Below are 9,436 nucleotides of genomic sequence, written 5' to 3'. Positions count from 1 at the left end.
TTAGTTTTATCATACACCAACAACCTCTTTAACATCTTAAGTAGGACTGGTTTGCCCTTTATATTTGTTATGTACTTAGCAAAGTAAAACAAAGTAACAGCATGGGCAACAGTTAACCTGGACCAAATGCAAACTGCCAGGGCAGAGCACTCACAAGCAGCTGACTCTCAAAATGACTCTGTTCTTTCCATGGACAGAGAAGGCTTGTGGGGCAGAGGGGGGGTCCTGTGCACCCCATGACTTTGGGAAACCAGTGACTGCAAATAGATCATAGGGCCTAGTTGGGGCTTTGGGAAATCATTGTATCTGCAAACAGAGGTTCAAAACTCCCTGACTTCCTGGGATAGGTCACTACAGAGGGTTCCATGCTCACTCTGAGGATTTCACAGATCCTTTTTGCAGTTCATGCACCAGCATATGTGAGGTTTGTGTCCACTGTGGGCTAATCCTGGGCATTGATAAACTTGGAAGAGAGGCAGTGAGGTTGCAATTATGACAACAGGCATGATCATACCCTTCTACCTACTGACGATAGAGATTTACCAGGCCCAATTTGGGTTTACCCTGGATTCTTGCCCCACCCTTGAGCATTCACCAGAGCTGCCTGGCCATACCCAGCACACACCTTTGGGTATTCACCAAAGGGACAGACACTCCACTAAACTGTAGAGGCATAGGTCAAAGATAAAACATACCACTGAATAGAATTATGAAAGATACCAATCAAATTTTGTAAATACAAATGTACATCCTTCTCAAATTGTTTCTCTTCATAGTTGTACTTAAAATATAGCAAGTTGATTCCTTTGATTGAAGTCAGGTGCCATTCTGGAAGACCAAGATGTAGAGTACCTGACGATATGGCACTGGGGATGAAGGGAATGAAGTCAAAATACAAACAGAAATTGGGAATATCTACACACTCATCCAGAGTGACATGTAATCTTTGAGCCAAGAACAAATTTACTCAATTTTACTATAAGACACATTATTTTTCCTGAAGCACAAGTATATTCCATAATATATAACATATTGATACTTTTCATAGTCAAACAGGAGAATGGTATTTTTAAAAATGTATACTTAGTTCTCTAAGTGAAACTTGTACATTAGGTGGCTGTGCCAAATTATATCTCTCATACATCAAGAATAATAAAAATAATCACCCAAAATTAGAAACAGAACAAAAATTATTGCCAGAATTGGATTATAAGAATGGTATAATTGGCTGTTAACCATTCCCAACATGAAAGCTACCAAAAACATCAAGACTTAATTTTGTGATGTAAATTTCTGTGATGTAAAATTAAACTGGGCATGTTGTTGATTAACTTTCTGATAATAACAGATACTACACTTGATTTTAGCCAAAAGGCTGAGAAGCGATGATGATTAACTTTCACTGAAAGATTTTTTTCATTCAAGATCAAATTTTTAATTCAATTACCTTGAAAAATATCAATGTTTTAAAATTGAAAATATGTTCTTCGATCTTAAACTATAATGAGGAAAACAAGCACAATATAATTAGGAGAAAGGAAATCTTATGTATCATTGTGCAAACTAATGAAATATAAAACAGAAAAATGGTGTAGAAAACTAATGATATGAAAATCTGCTCTTAAGAAGATCAATAAATAGATCACAGCACAGTGAAACTGATGAGGAAAAGACATAATTGACATAATTTAACAATATTGGAAAGTGAAAGAGATAACATTCCTACAGATGGGGAAATGAATAATATAAAGTAATATGATGAATGCATTTCTGCAATGATGACACCTTACATGAAATGGATGAACTGAAGCCATAAGTTAATATCTGAGACCTTGCTGCCCAGGAAAGATCTGTTTTCAGGATTAGTTGATTCATTGAGATGGCAAAGGACTAGCCTGTGAGTGCAGCTTTCTAGGCAAACTCAACAATTCAGAGCCCACAGCACAAACTACCTTCTGTATGGGGCTTTCATGTTTTAGTCCACCATTCCTCTGCTAAATCACTACAAATCTAGGTGAAAGAAAACCAGGGATATCTAGCCTCTACACTCTAGACTTACATGGAACTTATTCAAAGAAGCCTATCCTAAGCCTCCATACCCTACTCACCCTGGCATGTTCATTGCTTCTCATAAAAATCACAAAAAAAATCTTTTTAATCAAAATTTGTATTGAATTATACACCTTTATGGGACACAACCAAATATTTCAATGCATAAAAACAATGTGAATTGATCAAAGCAAGCAATCAATTTCTCTAACTCCCCACCATTTTTACTTAGATTAGCTCTACTCTATCAGTTCTCTATGAAATATACACCAAGATTGATGTATGAAGACATTGTAAATCTGAGTAGACCAATAAGCAAGGTTGGGATTGAGTCAGCAATAGAGTCTTCTTACAAAGAGAAGCTCAGAAATTCGTGGCTTTGCTGTTGAATTCTACCAAATTTTAAGGACGAACTTGCACCAATTCATCTTAAACTACTGAAGATAGGGAGTGAACCACTCTAAACTTACTCTATGAGGTTGGACTTACATTAAAGACAAAAACCAAAGAAACAACAATAAAGAAAACTACAGATGATTATTTTTTTTGACAGGCAGAGTGGACAGTGAGAGAGAGAGAGACAGAGAGAAAGGTCTTCTTTTGCTGTTGGTTCACCCTCCAATGGCTGCCACGGCTGGCGCACCACGCTGATCCGAAGGCAGGAGCCAGGTGCTTCTCCTGGTCTCCCATGGGGTGCAGGGCCCAAGCACTTGGGCCATCCTCCACTGCACTCCTGGGCCATAGCAGAGAGCTGGCCTGGAAGAGGGGCAACTGGGACAGAATCCGGCGCCCCGACCAGGACTAGAACCCAGTGTGCTGGTGCCGCAAGGCGGAGGATTAGCCTATTGAGCCACGGCGCTGGCCAGATAATTATTCTTGATAAATGTAGATGCAAAAATATTTGACACAATACAAGCAAACTGAATTCAACAATAAAGTGAAAACACCATCCACCCCTGACCAAATGGAATTTATACCAGTAATTCAGGGATGTTTGAGCATACAAGATCAGTAAATGTGGTACATAGCATCAATGAAATGAAGATTAAATCCATATGACTTTCTCAAAATATGATAGCATTTTATGATAAAAGCCTAAAAATTGGGTATAGAAGCCACATATCTCAGCACAATAAAGGAAAGATATCACAAGTAAATAGCCAACATCACATAGATTGAGGAAAAGCTGGAAGTATATTGACTAAGATCTGGAACCAAACAAGGATCTCCACTGCTATCACTTTTGTTCAATATAGTTCTGAAAGTTTTATTTAGAGCCATTAGGCAAGAAAAAGAAACCAAATTGGGAAGCTGGAAATAAGATTATCATGACAGATTATTTTGTCAGGTACTCTCTGAATGTGATACTTTGCATTGTGAAACAAAAAGACCCCTTGAGAGACTATTAGATATCATAAAATAATTCAGCAGTTTCAGGATGCAAAATCAACACACAGAAAATATCATTCATATATACCAACAACTACCTGAGAAAGGACTTATAAGAACCATCCCACTCACAAAACTACTAAAATAAAGATAAACTTAACAAAGGATGTGAAAGATCTCCACAATGAAAATTACAAAATATTAATGAAATAAAGAGAAGTTACAAAAAATGAAAAAAATTATGGTTCAACTATTAGAGGAATTAATGATATCCTGAACATCCATACTATCACCAAAATTTACAGATTCATTGAAATCCCCATCAAAACTTCAAGGAAATTTCTCACAGAAAAAAAATACTAAAATTTAGATGAAAATACAAAAGACATTGGCTAAAATTGTATTAAGTAATAAAAACAAAGATAGAAGCATCACAATACTGTATTTCAAGACACATTAGAGGGCTATTGTAATCAAAGAAGCATTTCACAGGACAGTTATGATCAAAACAGACTGATACTAGAACAAAAATAGACAGGTAGACCAATGGAACAGAATAGAAATCAACCTACACATCTACAACCAATGAATCTTTTACAAATGAGCTAAAGTCAATCTAAGGAGAAAGAATATTCTCTTTGACAAAGGGTGCTGGGAAAATTAGATCTATGCATATAGAAGTGTGAAACAAGAGTCCTACCTTACAACTTAAACAAAAAGAAACTGAAAATGGATCATAGACCTAAATCTAGGATCTGATATCAACACACTGCTAGAGAAAAGCATTGGTTAAACTCTTTGAGACATTGGCATAGGCAAAGAATTCTTGGAAAAGACCCCAGAAGCACAGGCAATAAAAACAACAACAACAAAATAGGCAAATGGAATTGCATTAATCTGAAAAGCTTCTACATTGCAAAAGAAATGCTCAACAAGGTGAAGAGGCAACTGACAGAATGGGAGAAATTTTTTTGCAAATTATGCAATAAAGAATTAATATCAGGAATTTATTAAGAACTCAAGAAAGTCAACAACAACAAAACAAGCAATCCAGTTAAGAAATGGGAAAAGGACATGAACAGGCATTTTTCAAAGGATGATATTCAAATGATCAACAACTTAAAAATGATCTGGATTACTAGCCATCAAAGAAATGAAAATAAAAACCACAATGAGAGGCTGACCCTGTGGCATAGTATGTAAAGCCACTGCCTACAAAGTCAGGATTGCCATGGGTGCCAATTTGAGTCCCCATTGTTGACCTCTGATCTGGCTCCCTGCTAGTGCACCTAGAAAACCAGTGGAACATAGCCTAAGTCCTTGGGCCCCTGGAATATGTGAGAGGCTCAGATGAAGCTCCTGGCTCCTGCCTTTTGACCCAGCCCTAACCATTGCAACTATTTGAGGAGTCAACCAGTATACAGAAGATTCTCTCTCTGCCTCTTCCCCCCCTTCCCATATAATTCTGACATTTAAATAAATACATAAATCTTAAAAAAAAAACACCCAATGAGGATTTGTCTCCTTCCAGTTAGAATGGCTATTATCCAAAAATCAATAAACAATAAATGCTGGTGAGTATGTGGGGGAAAATGTACCCTGATACACTGTTACGATGGGTATGTAAATTAGCACAACCAATACTGGAGACAATATGGAGATTCCTCGGAAATCTGACAATATATCTACTGTATGACCTAGATATCCCACTCATGGAAATTTACTCAAAGGAAATGAAATCACCATATGAAAGTGTTATCTGTGTCAACATATTTATTGCAGTTCTATTTAAATAGCTAAGTTGTGGAATCAAAACAGACGTCAATCAACTGATGACTCGATGTAGAAAACATAGCTTATCTACACTACAGAACACTATTCAACTTAAGGAATTGGAAACCATTATACTTAGTGAAACAGGCTAGTCTCCTCCCTAAAAAACACATATCCTACATTTTCCCTGATTTGTGGTAACTAATATACAGAATACAAAAATAGAAACATAAATGAGCAAAATTTGACATTTTGAGTTTTGATTATTGTTTACAGCCCTTATCTATATTCTGAGGAACAGAGCTTATTTTTTCTACTTACTATTTGTTGAATTTTCACCTAATTGAGGCTTAAATTTGGGATTATAACATAAATTGTAAGTATGTCATTGTAAAAATTAAAAGAAAAATAAGAAAGGAAGGAGGGAGGGTGGTTGGGACTATGGGTAGTTGAGAGGGTAGGGTGGGAAGTATCACTATGTTCCTAAATCTGTGTATATGAAACACATGAAATTTGTTCAACTTACATGAATAAAAAATAAAAAAGATAACAATTGGATTTTGAATAGCATCAAAAGGAATAAATCACACAGGAAAAAACTTAACAGAGTAAATAAAATATCTAAGCACTGAAAACTATAAAGGATTATTGAAGGGAATTAATGATCATAGAAATAAATGGAAACATATCCTGTGTTTATGGATTATAATAATGTATAATAAATTAATATGATCCTAAGTGACATAGATTCAAGTGATTCTTTATAGTACTCCAACAGTTATTTTTAGCAGAAAATAAAATAAAATAAAATATAGAGAAATTCATTTTTAATTTCAAAGAATCCAAAACAGAAATATTAAAAATAAGATCAAAATTGGAGGTCTCACATTCCCTTAATTCAAAGATAATCAAAACGTGTGGTATTGGCATAAAAACAGATACACTTGGGAGACCTGAGAAGCTCCAAGCTCCTAGCCCAGTGTCGGGCATTGAGTCCATTTGGGGAATGAACCAGTACATGGAATCTCTTTCTCTCTGTATTTACCTCTCTCTCTGTAACTCTGCCTTTCAAATATAATCTACAAAATCTTTCAAAATGTTTTTATATTTTGAAAAACAAATTAAATAGCTTTTATTTGAAAAAAAAAAACATAATCTTTTAAATAGAAGATCTCCTGAGGAGTTCACTAAAAACCCAAAGTAAAAGTTAAGAATATAAAATAATGATACAAGTATCAATTACATTTCTATATAGTAGCAACAGACAATCTGAAAATATATTTTTTACAGATTTATTTATTTATTTAAAAGTAAGAACAAGTATCAATTACATTTCTGTATAGTAGCAATGGACATTCTGAAAATATATTTTTTACAGATTTATTTATTGATTTAAAATTCAGAGTTACACAGAGAGAAGAGGCAGAGAGAGAGAGAGAGAGGGAGAGAGAGAGGTCTTCCATCTGATGGTTCACTCCCCAATTGGCCAACCTGAAGCCAGAAACCAGGAGCTTCTTCCCAGTCAGAATTCAGTGCAGCTCTGGCCATGTGGACAATTGGGGAGTGAACCATCAGATGGAAGACCTCTCTCTCTCTCTCTCTCTCTCTCTCTGCCTCTTCTCTCTGTGTAACTCTGACTTTCTAATAAATAAATAAATCATTTAAAAATATCAAAAAGGTATCGTAACAAGTCCAGGGTAGAATGAGCAGCTTCTGAATCAGAGCAGGGCTCTGAGGAGACACTTTTATGTTTCCTCCCTCCTTCCATCCTCTCTTCCTTCCTTTGTTTCCCCTCCCCTCCTCTCTGTTCTTCCACCCTCAGTCCAGTGGAGCCTGCTGGGGCTAGTGACTGGTATTGCAGGTGCTTACTCTCCAGGGCCACCAAGCAGGTACCTGGTGGGGCTCAGGCAGGAACTGTGATGGTGCCTCAGAAGCATGTTGGTGGGGGAGGGGTGGCTCTAGGCCCAGGACAGGACCAGGGGAGGCGGCTTAGGGGTTCCACAGGTCCCATGGTGGTGGTGGCCACAGCAGCTTCCAATGGAATATCTGGTCGGGGGGAGGCCTGTGATGGCTTGGCAGTTACTCGACCTCCTCCTCCCCCTTTTCCTTCTACTCCTCTTCCTCATTTTTGGCTTCTTCAACCTATGTTCTTCCTGATCTGTGAGCATTAACAGAGCACCTAAAAAGAAACCTATAGAAGTGAAATTGACACTTTGAGAAAGAATGACTTGAGCCACCTTTGTCTTGACTGCCAAGGAACAGTTCCCTTTTTTTTGTTTTGTTTTGTTTTTAATTTTTTCCTTTTTATTATTTGTTGAATTCTTTACTTAACATAGAATTAATCATATCTGTATCAAGTCAATTGAAAACAGAACCCAGTAAAAAATAAGAGTGGGAATAAGAGAGGGAGGGGAATTTTGTAGCTGTGAAGCTGTTCTGCATATATTCCTACAGACTTACTTCTAAGAGTACAGTTTAAAAACCTGTCGTGGGACTCCAAATCACATTAAGCTTGGTGGTAAAAATGCCATCTTAATTTTTAAAGTGATCATATTAAGTGTTAAAGTGAACATATTGATAGGATTATGTTAAAGTAATCATATAAATATGATGGAGTGTCTGGTAATAATAGATAGAATTAAAAAGGAGAGACTATTCCAACATGAGAGGCAGTCCACACAGCAGAGCCATAATGTCATTCACTTTAAGTAGCACTTTGACCTCAGAATCAGCCCTTAAGCTTTCCTGGTCTGGCTGAAATGCCTGTGAGAGCATTTCAGGCATAGAAAGCCAAGACACTGTGGCAAAAAATGACCTACATGAAGGATCTCTGTAAGTGAGACTGCAGTGGAAGGAAGTGGCCATCAAAGAAGGATGTACTTTTCTCTAAAGGGAGGAGAGAACTTCCACTTTGCTTATGGCCTTACCGAATACTGATGGAGTTGATGTTCTCAAAAGGCTTCCATAGCCTAGGTAGCTCATGTCAAGAGACTCAGGTGACCACTGACATCATACATTAAGAGTGTTAATTGTTAAATTAACAACATGAGCTGGTAATTAATTGTTAATTAACAAGGGGCTGGTACTGTGGCACAATAGGTTAGCCCTCCATCTGTGGCAGGCACTGGCATACCATATGGTGCCAGTTCTAGTTCCTGCTGCTCCTCTTTTGATCCAGCTCTCTGCTATGGCCTGGGAAACCAGTAGAAGATGGCCCAAGTCCTTGGGCCCCTGCACCCATTTGGGAGACCTGGAAGAAGCTCCAGGCTCCTGGCTTCAGGTTGGCCCAGCTCCAGCCATTGCAGCCATTTGGGGAGTGAACCAGCAGATGGAAGACCTTTCTCTCTGTCTCCCCCTCTCACTTTCTTTTCCTCTACCTGTCAAATAAATAAATAAAATCTTTAAAAAAAACTCAAAAAAAGAAATCAAAATCAAGACTGTACATACTCCAACACTGTATGATTCCAATTATACAATATGTCCAGAAAAGGCCAATATCTGGAGACAAAGTTTAGATTAATGCCTGTCTGAGACTAATGGTGAATGGGGCTTTAAATAATATGAAGTAGTTGGGGATTAATTAAAATTCATTAATTTTTGACTGTGGTAATGCTTATGTAACTCTCAAAATATTACAAACATGGAATACTCACTTAAAACATGAGACTGTTAGGACTGGGAAGACAGGCTCCTGAGTTAGAAGAAACTGAAGTCCAACAAATATGAGGGCTTTCACATATTTTGTGAAACATGAAATTAAAATACACTCATTTTTGTTCAAAATTATTTAAAATCATAAAGAATATGCATGTTTCAATAAATTTTTGCACTAAATTTAACCTACCATTTATTTCCTTATTTCTTGTTTGATATTTACCTAATTCAAATTAATTCCATAGATAATTAGACAGTTAAAGAACTACTTCATTTTACTTACATGAAAAAATTTAAGAGATATATTGATTACCAATTTAAGGTAAAGTACTGCCTTCTAATTTCTCCACTTAGCCTGGGAAAATACCAATTCAGTTATTTTCAGAATACATTTGTCTTAATACAATATCTCCAAAGATCATAATAGTAGTTGTGATATTAATTTAAATATTTTTACACCTAGTAAGATGCTGTTCTGAGTTTATGTTTTGTTGACAGTAATTATACATATCTACAGGCAACTTTGTGAAATTTTAATCCATATATACAATGTGTAATGATCAAATCAAGA

At 36.5% G+C, this 9,436-nt stretch overlaps 1 pseudogene; it reads right to left on the bottom strand.

Moving 5' to 3' along the window:
• Positions 1-1,218: 1,218 nt before the first annotated feature.
• On the bottom strand, positions 1,219-1,387 carry LOC127488238 (U2 spliceosomal RNA; annotated as a pseudogene).
• Between the last annotated feature and the right edge of the window lie 8,049 nt (positions 1,388-9,436).

The sequence above is a fragment of the Oryctolagus cuniculus genome, unplaced genomic scaffold (assembly GCF_964237555.1).
Source record: "Oryctolagus cuniculus unplaced genomic scaffold, mOryCun1.1 SCAFFOLD_83, whole genome shotgun sequence".
In the NCBI taxonomy this organism is placed as follows: Eukaryota; Metazoa; Chordata; class Mammalia; order Lagomorpha; family Leporidae; genus Oryctolagus; species Oryctolagus cuniculus.
This window is presented reverse-complemented; position numbering and strand designations above follow the sequence as displayed.